The 14,481-nt window shown below is 45.1% G+C and overlaps 1 protein-coding gene and 1 long non-coding RNA gene across 6 annotated transcripts in view; both read left to right on the top strand.

Annotated features, from left to right (window-relative positions):
* The first annotated feature begins 684 nt into the window (after positions 1–684).
* On the top strand, positions 685–9,587 carry LOC138566883 (uncharacterized). 3 transcript variants are annotated; one of them, XR_011302050.1, is made up of 5 exons: positions 685–1,182; positions 4,159–4,211; positions 5,717–5,880; positions 7,111–7,182; positions 9,358–9,587. It is a non-coding gene; the product is annotated as an uncharacterized lncRNA (long non-coding RNA). The 3 variants fall into 3 exon arrangements; XR_011302051.1 differs by lacking the exon at positions 4,159–4,211 and having other exon boundaries at positions 818–1,182; XR_011302049.1 differs by lacking the exon at positions 685–1,182 and having other exon boundaries at positions 3,889–4,211.
* Positions 9,588–11,350: 1,763 nt separating this feature from the next.
* Positions 11,351–14,481, top strand: part of CLASRP (CLK4 associating serine/arginine rich protein) — a 1,024,175-nt gene continuing 1,021,044 nt past the window's right edge. Inside the window, exon 1 of one of the 3 annotated variants that reach the window (XM_069644604.1) lies at positions 11,351–11,515. The gene's annotated coding sequence lies outside the window, so the exon portion shown is untranslated. The remainder of the gene's footprint in view (positions 11,516–14,481) is intronic. The other 2 variants (XR_011302052.1, XM_069644606.1) reach the window with 2 other exon arrangements.

A 14,481-nucleotide genomic window follows, 5' to 3' on the forward strand; every position in this document is an offset into this window, starting at 1 on the left:
TCTTTTTATTGTAACATAGTGTGTGTGTGTGTGTTCTCTATGTTTATGATATTGTCTCTTTTGAGACGCACCCACACCGTTTATGTGTGCTTGCTTTTTTTGGATTATTTTGATGGGAGTCAGGGGCTTGTTTCAGAAAGAGATGCAGCTTGTTTTTTCCTTCTGACCGGAAACACGTATAAATAACACATCATTATCATTATCTGTGGGCACACGTCCTGATCTGCATGTAATGGCACTGCCTCTGTGAGCACCCAGGGCGCATCTGCGAGCACATACTAACGCTCTAACTGCTAACTTACTCCCAGACCCTACCTCTTTTGACCATCAAAACCCTTATTACTCTTCCGATCTCCCACTTCATCTTCGTCCTCTTGACCTCTCTAATTGCCCCTCTCTGTCCATTTGTACTCGAATCTAAAGCCTGCATATATATATATCCTGCATTACATCCTCCAGGGATTTCTTTGTGACGGCTCTATCAAGCAATAGCATCAAACTTCACACTGTAAACGCCTGCCAGTGCAATTTCTAAACAGTCTTCTGAGATGTAATGCCTTAATCAGAGTTGTAAAAGCTAATCTGGTTTAAAAAAATGTCTTAGCCAAGTGTGCCTTCAGCCACTTGATTTATAAGAAGCTTGCATGTTTGCGCTGAAGTCCTGTTAAAACGCGTATTGACAAAGACAAGAGTTTTTGGCTTTTTTATAGGCATTATATAGATAATTGTCTCACATTAATATCATATTTCCGTTTACTTACACTATATTGGATGAAATAGTTGCACGTTGTTAGGCAATGTGGCACAACACAAGGCAAGACACCAACGGACCGCAAAAGCGCAAGCTATTTTGGTGAATGGTGAAATGATATGATTATACCAAGTGTCAGAAAAATAAAATGCATTTTATTAAGTCATTTTTTATTGTAATATGGTATGTCTATGTTTTCTATATGTTTATGAAAAATTGTGCTATGTTGCTTACTTTTGAAACCCATCCAAAGCGTTTCTGGTGCTTTCTTTTTCTGCTTTTTTGGATGGGAGTTAGTTTGTTTTGGGCTTTTTTCGGAAGGACATGCGGCTTGTTTTTCCATTCCGACTTCCGGCCTGGCAACAATTGCAGCAATGGCGAATGATGAGGAATTGAGCGTGGGCCGGCGGCTGAACATCACAAGCCTTAAGGTAAGGATCGGGGTGTTGAGCACCTTTCTAGGCTCGTTTATTTCATAGCTATTGCACGTGTCTCTCCGCACACGAGGCTATAGCTTGATTTATGAGCTGGCCTTTTAATCCAGTCACCGACGTGTGCCTTCTAGTTTACAAGCTGCACTCCCCTGGAGATCCCGTTCTCTCCAAAGTAGGCTATCCAGTTGCTCCTCCTCAGAGGCGTTCTTTCTTTTCCTGTTCCCTGCAGTTTCGCGTTGCAAGTACTCGCTTCCCAGCTCTCTGATTTAGACGCTGTTCCTCCTCAGAGGCATTCTTTCTTTTCCAGTTCACTGTAGTCTCGCGTGAAGTGCTCGCTTCCCAGCTCTGATTTAGACGCGTTTTCCCTGCCTTCTCTCCTCTTCCGGCTGCCTTCAAATCAACAAATGAGCTCATAAAGTGCAGCTTGTAAACTAGAAGGGACGACTGGATTAACAGATGGCAAATACACGTTCCAGAACAGTAAGGAAAGCTGATAATGCATTGAAGATTTCAGCAGTATACCTTCAGCCTGTAAACAAAGTACATTTTGATCCTCCTTGTATGGGAGACGAGTGGTTAAAAACATCAGGTTCAACTGAACTAACGCACGGACACTACAAACAGGAAACGAAACAGAATTAGCATTTACCAAAACGCGAGGAAAGTACATTTTCTCGCTGGTTTTGCTAGTTTTTAGCACGCTTCAATACGTCTAGCGGGTTACGGCTATAAGTTGAATAATAGGTGTTATAAAGCATTCTGAGCACTGTGTATCTTATTGAGCTCATTTGTTGTTTTGAAGGCCTCGGGAAGTGGAGAGAAGGCAGCGAACACGCGTCCAAACCAGAGCTGGGAAGCGAGCACTTGCAACGCGAAACTGCAGGGAAGAGTAAAAGAAAAGAAGAACGCCTCTGAGGAGGAGCAACTGGATTAGCCTACTTTGGAGAGAACGGGATCATCAGGGGAGTGAAGCCTGTAAACTAGAAGGCACACATGGTGACTGGATTAACAGATGGCAAATACACGTTCCCGAACAGTAAGGAAAGCTGATAATGCATTGAAGATTTCAGCAGTATACCTTCAGCCTGTAAACAAAGTACATTTTGATCCCCCTTGTATGGGAGACGAGTGGTTAAAAACATCAGGTTCGACAGAACAAACGCACGTACACTGTACAAACAGGAAAAGCAACAGAATTAGCATTTACCAAAACGCGAGGAAAGTACATTTTCTAGCTGTTTTTGCTAGTTTTTAGCACGTTTCAATACGTCTAGCGGGTTACGGCTATAAGTTGAATAATGGGTGTTATAAAGCATTCTGAGCACTGTGTATCTTTTGGAGCTCATTTGTTGTTTTGAAGGCAGCGGGAAGAGGAGAGAAGGCAGGGAACTCGGGTCTAAATTAGAGATCCGAGACCAGAAAATCCAGAGTATTCGCTGCAGTGTGTAGGGCCAGAGTTGCAGATTTCGTTAGAGTCCAGGTCAGGGACCTGTAGGTTAATGGAAGAAGAAAGCCGAAGAAGGGAGAGACGTGCCAGCTCAAAGGTACCCTTTGTGTGCTCTAGCTCCCGGCAGGCGCCGTGGAATGGCTGGGCTTTCCTGGGGCGGGTAGGTAACGAAGCGTGCATGGAGCTGAAGAGTTGCTTGTGGATTTCTGTTTTGCTTTTTACATGCTATACCCATCTCCAGATGTAAAAAGCAAAACTGGAAATCACAGCAAACAAAGCGTCCTGGAATTCGCAGAAGGTAATTGTGTCAGCTGCCCGCAACACATTCAAACGCTCGTGCTGTATTGCCGAACCTAATGGTGGCAGTTCTGAACTCTATAGCAAGCAACCCTTCTGCTAGATAATCACGGGACAAAATTATGTTTATGATGTCTCAGTTATGATTGGTTACATCAGGTAATCTTTTTACATCAACGATATCCGACCAAATAAATGATAAGCACCCTTTCCTGTGTCTCCACCAAAGCACACATGTATTTTTAAGCGAGTTAGCCTCCTCCCTAGTTCACGAATTAAGTTTGGGCAAATAGGTCATTTAAACAGTTCTTCTCAATAAGGAATTTATTGATAATCCAATTATTTTGGTGGGGGCTTGTTTTGTTTGAATACAGGCTCTCTAGATGTCTGGTTCATGTACCCTTGAAACAACTACTGCAACACCAGTGCCACTATCCACCCCTGCTTGGTATATTTTCCCGTGGGCACCTCGTTAGAAACTGTAAGAGATGAGTGATTGACCTGCTGACTAGACATTTTGGCAGTTGTACGACAGGCTTATATCTTTTGCCGAGATCAACAATACATGTGCAATTTGCTGGCACTTTATTTTGTACCTCCATATCATTAATCCTTCCCTGGATTGAACTAAAACCAAATTTCGGTTTATTCATTTTAATTGTTTGGCAACAAAAGCAAGGTCCCCCCTTAGAGGTGAGATTGATTCTTGCAAGGCAACACAATTGGCACAAACCCTTTGTTCTAATACAGCTCACTCCCCGCCTAATTGTTCAGTTTGAGTGCCTGTCAACCGCAGTTGCCAGGTTTGTAGGCTGGACACTTCAGCACTGCACTATATAACATGATATAAACAACTAAAGATGAAATGTCCCATTCCGGTACTGTAAGTCCAAGTCCTAGAGATAACATTTATATTGGTTCTTGGAGTTTAAAACATGCACACCTTTTAATGTTTTCAAAAACACTATTAGAAGAAAATATCCTGTCTTGGTTTTTTGTGTGTGTTGATTTTATGAAAGGCAAATGCCATTTGTCCTGTTCAATTTGGGTGGTTATACAAAGTCAATTTAATGAAATGTGCACTCTGTCCCTGCTTCTGGAGTGCCTCGAGCCTACCTCCTGCTAGCCTTGCCGTGTATCCTGCGCTCCCTCTCGCCTGTCTCTCTGATCTGTTTCTGTATATTGCCCTGCTGCCTGTCCATCTTGCTCCCTCTGGCACGCCGCTGCAGCCTCTCTTCTCATGAGGATCACCTTGCTCCGGGTGTCACTGTCAGCAGCTAGGGTGAGTTACTGCTTCTTCAGACACACCGGCCTCTTGCTTTTTCTTCCGGTTGTGTATCTCACACTCTCTCTTTTCTCCCATATTAGCTCTCTCTGCCTCCAGCTGTCTCCCTGCTGGCTCTCTTTCTGGCAATTGTCGGTCTCTCTCTCTTTCTCCTTCTTTCTCTTTCTGCTGTCTCTACAAGGTTTCTCGTGCAGCCCCTCTCTCCCTCAGTATCTATCCCTCTATGGCCTGCTGTCTCCTCTGCTCTCTCTCTGATACCTGCTGTCGCTTCTGCGCTGTCTCCCTGTGCTGTCTTGCCCCGTCTCTCCTGGTGGCTCCTGCTATCTCTTCTACTCTCTGTCTTCCTGTCTCTTCTGTATTGCTCTACCTCTCCTGGTAGCTTACCCTGTGAGTGATGCCTGCTGTCTCATTTAACTTTTCGTAAGTTGTATGCATAATATTTTTTCTGCCATCTGTCTCATCACACAACATTCCATCTTGAGTGTACCATTTTTTTTTTAAACTATCATTACTGTGTGTGAGATGGCTATCTGCCAGAGTGATTCTGTACACGTCTTCGTGTAACTTGACTCAGATGCATCATATCATCATTATTTTGCATATTTCACCAGCTATGTGTTTTTTAAATCTTTTAATCCCGTTTTATCTTCATGTAATACCAGTTGAGTGATTGGATTGCAAAGTAACAGGCAGCACTAAAGGGTTCAGGATGTTTGCATGTATGAGGTAACGAGTGCCCAGATTACGGGATGTCATGTGAGTGCACTGCTTTCCCTATTTTGCCAACCACTGAAGCCTGAAAAGTAGCTCCACGCAGGCTTGACATGTGGCCAGCTTTGCACCACACCTGTAGATGAAATGGCCTGCTGTTTAGCTGTTTAATCAGTTATCAGTTGAATGGTATCCACTACAGAGTGCAATTTGCTTTCTCACTTTGAGAACATTCAGACATATAATTACTAATTTTGCTACAGCCGGTAAGATAGCTCAGTGGGTTAAGCTCTCCTCCCTCTCCCCCGTCACACCTGATGAGGTCTCTAGACAAGTCCTGGTACCTGTCACCCACCCAAAACTGCCTGCGGGCCACCCCTTGCACTGGGGTACCATACAGTTGCCCCCCCCTCTTTTTCTTCATGCACTTATCAGGCATAACCTGTCTGCTCCCCTAACCCAGCACTTGCCTTAACCCAGCACTTGCCACTTGCTGGCTGCACTGCCACTGTTTGTTGCATAATGTATCTGTTTCTACTCTGCTCCACACTTCCCGCCCCCTCAATGCACTTTTCCCCTTTCCCTCTCCCATGCACTTGCGCATTCTCAATGTCACTGGGCCTAGTAAGATTGTTGTTTTTGTTCCCCCCTTGCTCAAATAGCATGCATTACTAGTTGCTATTTTTCATAAAGTTTATAACAGCGAATAGTTGAAATTAAATATCTGTTTTCAAATTTAGAAAACTATTTTGTGCCTTGCATTGGGTATTTAACATTTGGGTGTCTTTCAGACCACCGATACCATTCAGTGCTTGGGAAGAGAGGATTTGCAGTTTATTACTGACGACTTGCGTGGCAATGATTCGTGCCTTTTTTGATACTGTAGAACTGGACCACGACGGAAAAGATGCGATTATGAAAAAGGATTACTCTGTAACAATTGTATTATCGGGTGGTAAGTTGTTGTGAGTCACTAGTTGATACTATGCCGGCCATCTGAATCTCTCGTAGCTTCTCAAGGTGTATTTCAATAATGCAAGGGGTATTTGTTAAGAATCATATAGGAATGTTTATGAGTTGATTTGTGTAGCGCACCACCACCACCACCACCATTATTACAGTCCCCCGGTGCTCACGTGCCCCAGGACATAGCCCATTGTGAAGAAGACATGAGCAGTGTCTTGAGGGGGGAGCAAGTACAATGGGAGTTTCTGGAGTTAAAGAGGATTTAAAGAGGATTTAAATGTTTGGGGAAATCCAGTAGCAATCCACTTTCAATCCAGATTTTTTTGGTAGGGTTATGTTTTCGATATTATCGGCAGAAGTGCTTTTTCCGAGGCTCGATCACCTTAAAAACGGACAGATGTCACGGTTCAGCGTACTTTACTCAGTACATACACAGCACCTATTTTGCGCTTAGTAAAGGTAAAATACAAAACACAAAGGTGGGTGCACGCCTGGTGAGGGGGTTTTCTGGGCTGTGCAGAAGCCCCAGTGCTAGCCAGCAGCGCGGGTATACTAGGACAGATGCGGTGCTTCTGAAATTCAAAGGCTGCATTTCATTTGTGTCAGCCTGGACAGCGGGGATGGCTACTGTTAAACTCTTCAAATGTTAAAGAGCACGTGGACAGCTGCCCCTCTCAGGCTGCGGCTCTTAAGTGCCCCTGCAGTCAGGGGCAAGGTGCCTGCCTGCATGGTCCAGGGACGGCTCCAAACCAGGGAGACTTCTCATTATCATGCCCTCCTGACCACCAGACTCAGTGCCCCCTGCCGAGATACTCATCCTCGTGCCCACAATAACACAGCATTCTGTAGGATGTGTTCAACCTGGCAAGATGCCTCTATCAGGGTGTGTATTTTGCGGGCGGCAAGTGGTGCAGTGGCCAGTCTGCCAGCGTGCTGGCTCTGGACCAAGCAGACCGAGTCTAGTCCTAGCTTCTCCACTTCAACTCGGTGTGATCCTTGTCAAATCACTTTCAGATCCTTTTTCTGCCAACATTGGAACTTGTGCCTTGTTTCGAAAAGACCGTTTCTGTGCGCTATGCATGTTTGCTCAGGTTTGCCTTGTGATGTACAAAACAGGTAAAGCCGATCAAAATAATGGCGTGAGGTTGAATTGGAGGGGGCGAAGCTGGTTCTGCTGATATGTGCGCCCACTTGACCTGTTTTTCCTTCCCTCCCACAGCCCCTCCTGTGTTACAGAAGGACTGGACCACCCACCGAGGAGAGAGAGGAGCCATGAAGCTGCTACTGGGTGGTGAGAGCGCTTTCTATTTTAATTCTCCACCAGGGCAAGCATACCTACTATGCGCCCCCTCCCCCAGGGGACAGGAATAACGCACCCAGGGGCAAGGGGTGGGAGTTTCAGAGATGGGGGACGTGGTTACTTCCCTTTTGAACAAACACACACATGTTCGTGTCATGCCAGTGTATACATTTGCAAACCAGAAACTAGCCTGCTTCTCGGCGCTTAAGTGATTGGTGTCGCTGAGGGCGTCTCTAAACTCAATAACATTCACACCATCAACCTCAGAATAAGGAAATCCTAAAACGGAGCTCAAGCCAGTTGTTTGAACGTAAATCTCTTTTCACAGGTGCTCAACCAACTGAGCTATTCACCGTGTCTGTCAAATCATGGAGTCTGCTGGCCAATAATACACATTAGCCGAGTCAGGGCTTTGTTCCAGAGTGGAGCAAGCAACCTCATGCGGCGCCCGTGAACACCACATCAATTCTTGACATAGTGCTCGGCTTGACCTGAAGGGAACTTCAGGGGCGACGCAGCTCCCAAATTCATCCCGTTAAAAGCCCTGCCACTGTATCAGCAGCTGTGATTCTGTATGAGATAAATGAGCCAAACAAGAAAAATGGCTCACAAACAGCTAGACGTCTTTTCCTTTCCGCAGTTTAGGGTTCCTTTCATGGTGTAGTGGGTTAATGCACCTGCTGCAGGTATCCGTCAAACAGGTTGAGAGTCACATCTGCCTGCCTCTACTCTCCGCCCTCTGCAATTTATCCAGAAGGACTGCGAGACTTGTCCTTGGCCTCAAGCCCAGGGATCGTATCTCTCCAGGACTGAAATCTCTGCACTGGCTCGAGGTGGCTGCAAGGATTAAGTTGAACACCCTCTGCATTGTCCACAAGGCCTTCTTGGGCCTGGGGCCGCAATACCTTCAACTTTCTCTTCCCAAAAATCTTCCTTCTCGAGCTCTTCGATCATTCGCCTCCAACTCCCTCAGGGTCTGTCGCTTCTCCAAGCAACGAGTTGGTGGTAGATCTCTCTCCTCGGCAGGGGCCTCCTTCTGAAACAGCCTTCCTGCTTCCCTGAAACTTGAGGAGAACCATCTCCAGTTCCGGAAGCACCTCAAAACCTCCCCCCCCCCATCCCCTGATGAATTCCTGGCTGAAACTGCACTGGCTACCTGGCCACCCTTTGTGACCTTGGGCCTAGGCCCCGCCATTTACACACCTGCACTGGCAACCCCCGCACCTGGGAACTGTATTCTGTATCCCTACAGTCCCCCACCAGCACTTATGTCTGCTCTTACCCTGCACTTGCCATCATCCCGCCTTTATTTTTCTTATTTATTCTATTATCCCATGTACTGCACTTTTTCCCCCTCTCCCATGTACTGCACTTTTCCCCTCTCCCTTTCCCTCGCACTTTTCCCCTTCCCATGCACTTGTGCGATCTGAATGACACCTGGCCTAGTAAGATAGTTGTCTGTCTTCCCTCTGTTCCCCCTCCCCTGCCTCGTCGCATTTCGAACACTTGTGTATAGACGCGTTATAAATGCCATATATCATTTGCAAAGAAAGTAGGATGGATAAAGAAAACAAGAGTGAACTCTTGGGAGGAAGTAGTCTGTTACTCCAATGCAAATATGCTACCTTTTTTAAGAAGAGTATCTCAAATTTGTATTTCTTTTAACATGTTTTTTTTTCTTGGTTTTTTTAATACTTTTTGGCCCCTTCAACTGCATAGAGGAAGTTATCGAGTAGCCGGGTGGGTGGCAGAGGTTGTGCAGATGGGAGTGTGAGTGTGGGTACAAGATATGTGCGCGTTGTTGGTAGATATGTATCGGGGTGTAAGAATGGTATGGGCAAAAGGGGAGGTAGTTAATTAGCAAAGGGTTTGAAAGACTATTTCCCCATTTTCACTCATGCCTTCTATTTCTAACTGATATAAATCAATATAGCTACACTAAAGACCATAAAATTCTGAATGCAGCCACAGAAAACCATAATTCATTTTCAGTTCAAATCTATCTTTAAGCCCGTTTCATCCTTTGTGTACAAATGCATTTAAATGTAGTGATGCATTTGTAAATTGACATTTTAACATTAATCTGGTATGTATTCTACAATAAGGAATTTAACAATGCCTATTCAGATGTCCATTTAGGTTCATATATCCTTTCTTTTTTTGTAGAATCTTTGAGATCTGTCTGCAAGGCTAACAGTTGGCCTACTATGGACGGCTGGGTGATAAGGAAGCTCGCCACCAAAATTTGCAATGCCAGAAGAGGCCTAAGGAAGACTCTGCGTTTTGAAATGCAGGATCGATGATATTTGTTGGTATTTTTTCAAACCTATTCATTCTTATGGAATACAGCTATGCTGTTAAACCGAATTTGTTGAATAAAAAAATGCTGAACACTTTCTGAGCCTATGTTTGATTGAAGATATCTTATAACAAGAGCAATACTATATTAAAATATCAACAATTTATAGCTGCTACAATCATAATATGAACTGGGTAATTGTTAGCTGCTCTTATTGATATTCGGTGAAGTGACTGGCGGCAGTCTGTCATGCGGGTAGACCTTTAACAGATTCTGTGTAGGCTGCTGGAAGAGTGTATTTTAGTGCAGTGCTTTGCAATTGTGGGAGTTTATTGGGGGTGAGGCCATGCTGGCTAGAGGTGAGAATTGAAATGAGGGAGCTTACAGGTTGGTTTGTGACCTGGGAAGTGGGGGTGTTTGTAGTTGTGTGCACTAAATCGAGGGAACTTAGTTAACGGGTGCTCTAGCAAAGATGAAGTGACACCTGCAAAATTCCATATAATTTTTTTTTCCCTGAAAACTATCTAGAAGTCTAACTAGAGTCATTGTAAAGTAATGCCACCAATGTTACTCAAAAGGGATACATCCTGGGGTAATCCAACCCCTTTTCCTAAATCTTTTGGAAGCATCTTGAAATCATTAAAACTCATCCTGGAGTAGTCTGCATTAATCATTTACAATTCAGAACCCATCCTAAAGTTATCATGGAACCATCCTGGAGCAATCCCCACCCATCCTAGAGTTGTCATGGAGCCATCCAAGCGTAATACGAAGTCATCCGGGAGTAATACAAACTCATCCTTAAGTTGTCGTGGAGTCATCCTGAAGTTGTCATGAAGTCATCCTGGAGTTGTCTTGGAGTATTCCGAAGTCATCCTCGAGTAATCCCAACTCATCCTGAAGTCATCCTGGAGTAATCCCAACTCATCCTGAAGTTGTCAGTCATCCTAGAGTAATCCCCCACTCATCCTGAAGTTGTCATGGAGTCATCCTGAAGTTGTCAGAGTCATCCTAGAGTAATCCCCCACTCATCCTGAAGTTGTCATGGAGTCATCCTGGAGTAATCCAAGATCATCACTGGAAGTAATCCGAACTCATCCTGGAGTAGTTTCTGTGATAACTCTAGTGTCCTCATCTCATTAAATATTTTGGCTTGTACGCAGATTTGGGATGATCTTCCTAAACTCTCCATGGATGACTCTAGAATGGAGTCATCGGATGACTCCAGAATGATTCCAGGATGATCTTCCTTTTTGACTAGGGTGAATAGATACCCCCCACTACCCTACCATCTGGTGTCTTGCAGGAACTTTCACTGTCTCGAAGAAAATGGCAATTGTAATCCCTGACAGCCAAGAGCACAGATTATTGCTGCTGCTATTGCAGCCAATGAGCCAAAGCCACCCTTCACGCTTCCCGCTCAAGAAAATCACAATGACGTCGGACGCTACGTGTATGGTAGATAACGTGCCCAAAGTCACGTGAAGAAAGGTGGGCGGGGCGTTACTATGGTCCGTTTCTCGAATGGGACCTAGACACTACCCTGGCAACAATGATGAGCAAGTACATGAAGGGCAGGCCGCGCAACTGGCAGCCGGTGCTGTTGCTGGAATCAAAATAAAAATAGGAAAAACAAACCCACCGCCACCTAAATATAACTGGGGCTTCCAAACACTTCCGAGATGTATGAGCGACTTATAAATACACAATAAAAAAGAAATACCTGCCCGTGCACGGCATGGAATCCTCTAAAACTGTCTTCCTAATCACGTTGACGACTGACTCCTACGTTGAAACGTCATGACGGCTTAACGGCATTTCAGAAATACGTGATAACGCGTAATGTAACATTAAAGGCAGTTTAAAAAGTGTCGGCAAACTTTTGGACAAACAATCCTATCGGGACTTTAAAACTGTGCTTCATTTGATAATGAAAGCAACATAAGGCCTCGCTTTACCATAAGACAGATGAAAACTGTCAGCGAGATAAAGTTCTCTCGTCCCTCCTTTTCCAGCCAGTATCAGGTGAGTGCATGCGATCCAGTAATGAATTTGATATGCGTTTCTCTGTTATGTTGGTAAGAGGAGCCCTTTTTTAACCTTTGTAAATACACGTATAAGTAAGAGGCTGAAGCTGTAATTCGCCTTATTGTACTTATTACATGTTGAAATGAAACATCTGGTTTTCAAAATTAGACAGACCAGCCTGTTGTTGGTATCGTAGACACAGTAGGTGCTCCGAAACTCATTTACAGTACAGTTCAGGCTCTGGAATCCTCGCAGGCGCAGTAACTGCTGTGCAGCTACTGCACAGACCGTGGTCTGATGTAAGTAACACTACACACCTACCTACGCTGGCTAATGATTGCAGACGTCTACTGTCTCCAGTTCCAACGCATACGCTGTAAGTAATGATTCCCAAGGGCTAATGGCTGCAGATCCGGTACTTTCTCTGGGTCGAATGACCCATCTGTGGATAACAACCGTAGGCACAGTTTTGTTTTCTCGGTCTAATGGCTGCAGTCACGGAAACAATACCACGACGAATATCAGCGGGCACAACCTTCACTAGCGCTAATGGTAAAGGCCGGCTGGAGCGAATGAGTGCAGACACAAACTACCTGCTCTGGTGCTAATAACTTCGATACAGTACGTACCTGCTCATCGGCTACATCTGACAATACCTACCCTGGAGCAAATAATTGCGGACACAGTACCGGATGTGGGATACCGATTCCAGACACAGTACCTAAAGCGCTATATAAATACAAATACCTGCCCTGGAGCTAATGACGTTTGATACAGTACCTGCTAATCCATTTCATATGACAGAATACTTGAATGAAGGCATGCACAGTATGTACTTTGCGGCTAACTATTCCAGTCACAGTATCTGCTCTTGTGCTAATGGTGGTTAACACAATACCTGCTCATGAGCAAGTCTGGGCTTAATGACTATAGAAACAGTGAAAACCACATGCACCCTTTCCTTCTCGTGTGTCCTTCCTAATTCCTCTGACACCTTGAACCACACTCTCTGAAATGAACGTACAGAATAAAGAAGTGATCAGTAGGGATAAACTACCGTGCCACGATTTTCAAAACGTGTCTGGTGCAACTGATCGGATGCTCTTCACTTCACTTGCGCCAAAAAGGTGGTGAACCGTGCACAAACGACGTTTAAATGTGTGCATCATAGTTGTGCACATTGCGGTGCTCTTTTCCCACCAAATGCACAACTGCGCAAGGCAGAGGGTGGAAAGGGGGTTCTGGGCATTTTCAAGTAAATCCCGATTTTCAAAAAAGGTGAACTTTTGAAAGCGCAGGGGGTAAAACATTTCCCTGTGCCTATTTATAACAGGTGCAGGGTGATTTAAATTGTATGGGAAGGTCCCTTCTGTTTTCACATGCATGAGTGAGTGAATGCTGTGTGTGAATAAGCGAGTGAATGTTGAGTCAAAGAACATGGATGTGTTTGTGCTGGGCCATCGAGTAACAAGGCACATTAAAAAAAAAAAAAAATGTATTTTCAACAGTAAGAACACATCTGATCCCCATCCCTTCTCTGCTCCCACCTTCTCACCTACCCCTCTCGATCCCAAGACATGTAACCAACAACGCATCCAGTCTTGTCCCCTGACCCTCGAGTCCATAAACTCTGTAGATGGCTCCCGGTCCCAAGTTCTGTGAGTGTCCAGCTCTCTCGGGACCTTGCACCATTTGAGAACACTACCCCCCCCCTTAGTTCCTCGCCTCCACTAGAAATGTCAGCCATATCTCATCCCAGCTTCATGTGAAGGCGCCCTCCCCAAGTGGAGCGAGTACTCCGACCAGCCCCAGCAATTTAATTTTTCTCGGACACCATGCGGTCCGCCGGTCCGGCTGCAGGTAATGCAGGACAATATCCCAGTACTAGGGGAACCTTTTGGTGATCTTCTTGAATCAAATAGGTCACCCACTCCAGTGCCACAAAGTTCCAGATTTTACGAACCCATTTGTGTTCTCTGGGGGCAGCTTTTTGTTTCCATTTGTGTGCCACCAGAAGCATTGCCGCCTCTATCAGGATGACATACGTCTTTCTTTGAGCTTCCAAGGGTAGATTTTCCAGAACCCTGCCCATTCCCAGGATGGCCGACCCTATGTTGCCTGGCATCTGACTCCGTTGTTGCACGGATCATGTCCCAATAATGCTGTATGACTGGGGATTCCCACCAGAAATGCCCCCACAATCCCAGTTCCCCACATGCCCTCCAACAGAGCGCTGATGCAGTTGGGTAGAATTTATGTAGTTTTTCTGGGGTGAGATGCCATTGGGCCATTATCTTAACCCACATCTCCTGAATCTGGATGGCCTGCGTGAGCTTGGGGATATCTGCCCATAACTGAGTCCAAAGTTCGCCCTCAAGTGGCTGCCCCAGTCCAGTTTTCCATTGCTCCATTATAGTGCCATGCCTGGCTCCGTGCCCCATCTGCTATAATCCCATTTAACGCTCCTACCAAATGACTGTCCCTGTGTCCATCGTTACGAACCGTTCAAAGGGTGTGAGATCCCTTGTGGCCTTTGACCTGACTATTGCGTTCGTAAGCCAGTGTTGGGGAGAATTTTCATTTTAGTGTTTCATTCCTCCCAACTTAAAGACCCCCAGCTCTTTTGCTGGACTTTGGGACTTTTAACTCTGTGTTTTCTGTGTTTGTTTTTGGAGTCTGACAAACTCCATAGGCATCATCTTTTTGTATTGTGACCCACAGCACCTTTAGTGCAGTGTCACAGAGAAGCCTTTTGGATTTCTGTTAAGGTTTAAATATCTTCTCTTGGATAAACTACTGTTTCCAAGAGTAGTAAAGTGAAATTGACTTTACTTACCTTTTTTCTCTAATGTAGACCCAGCACACACCATCTTATGTGGAGTGCTGGGGGGGTTACTTAGTATCCCCTTTGTCTACCTACTCATGTAAAAATGTTTGTTACCCTTATTACCAGCCCTCCAGAT

Source organism: Ambystoma mexicanum, chromosome 2p, assembly GCF_040938575.1.
Source record: "Ambystoma mexicanum isolate Mex_15411 chromosome 2p, UKY_AmexF1_1, whole genome shotgun sequence".
In the NCBI taxonomy this organism is placed as follows: Eukaryota; Metazoa; Chordata; class Amphibia; order Caudata; family Ambystomatidae; genus Ambystoma; species Ambystoma mexicanum.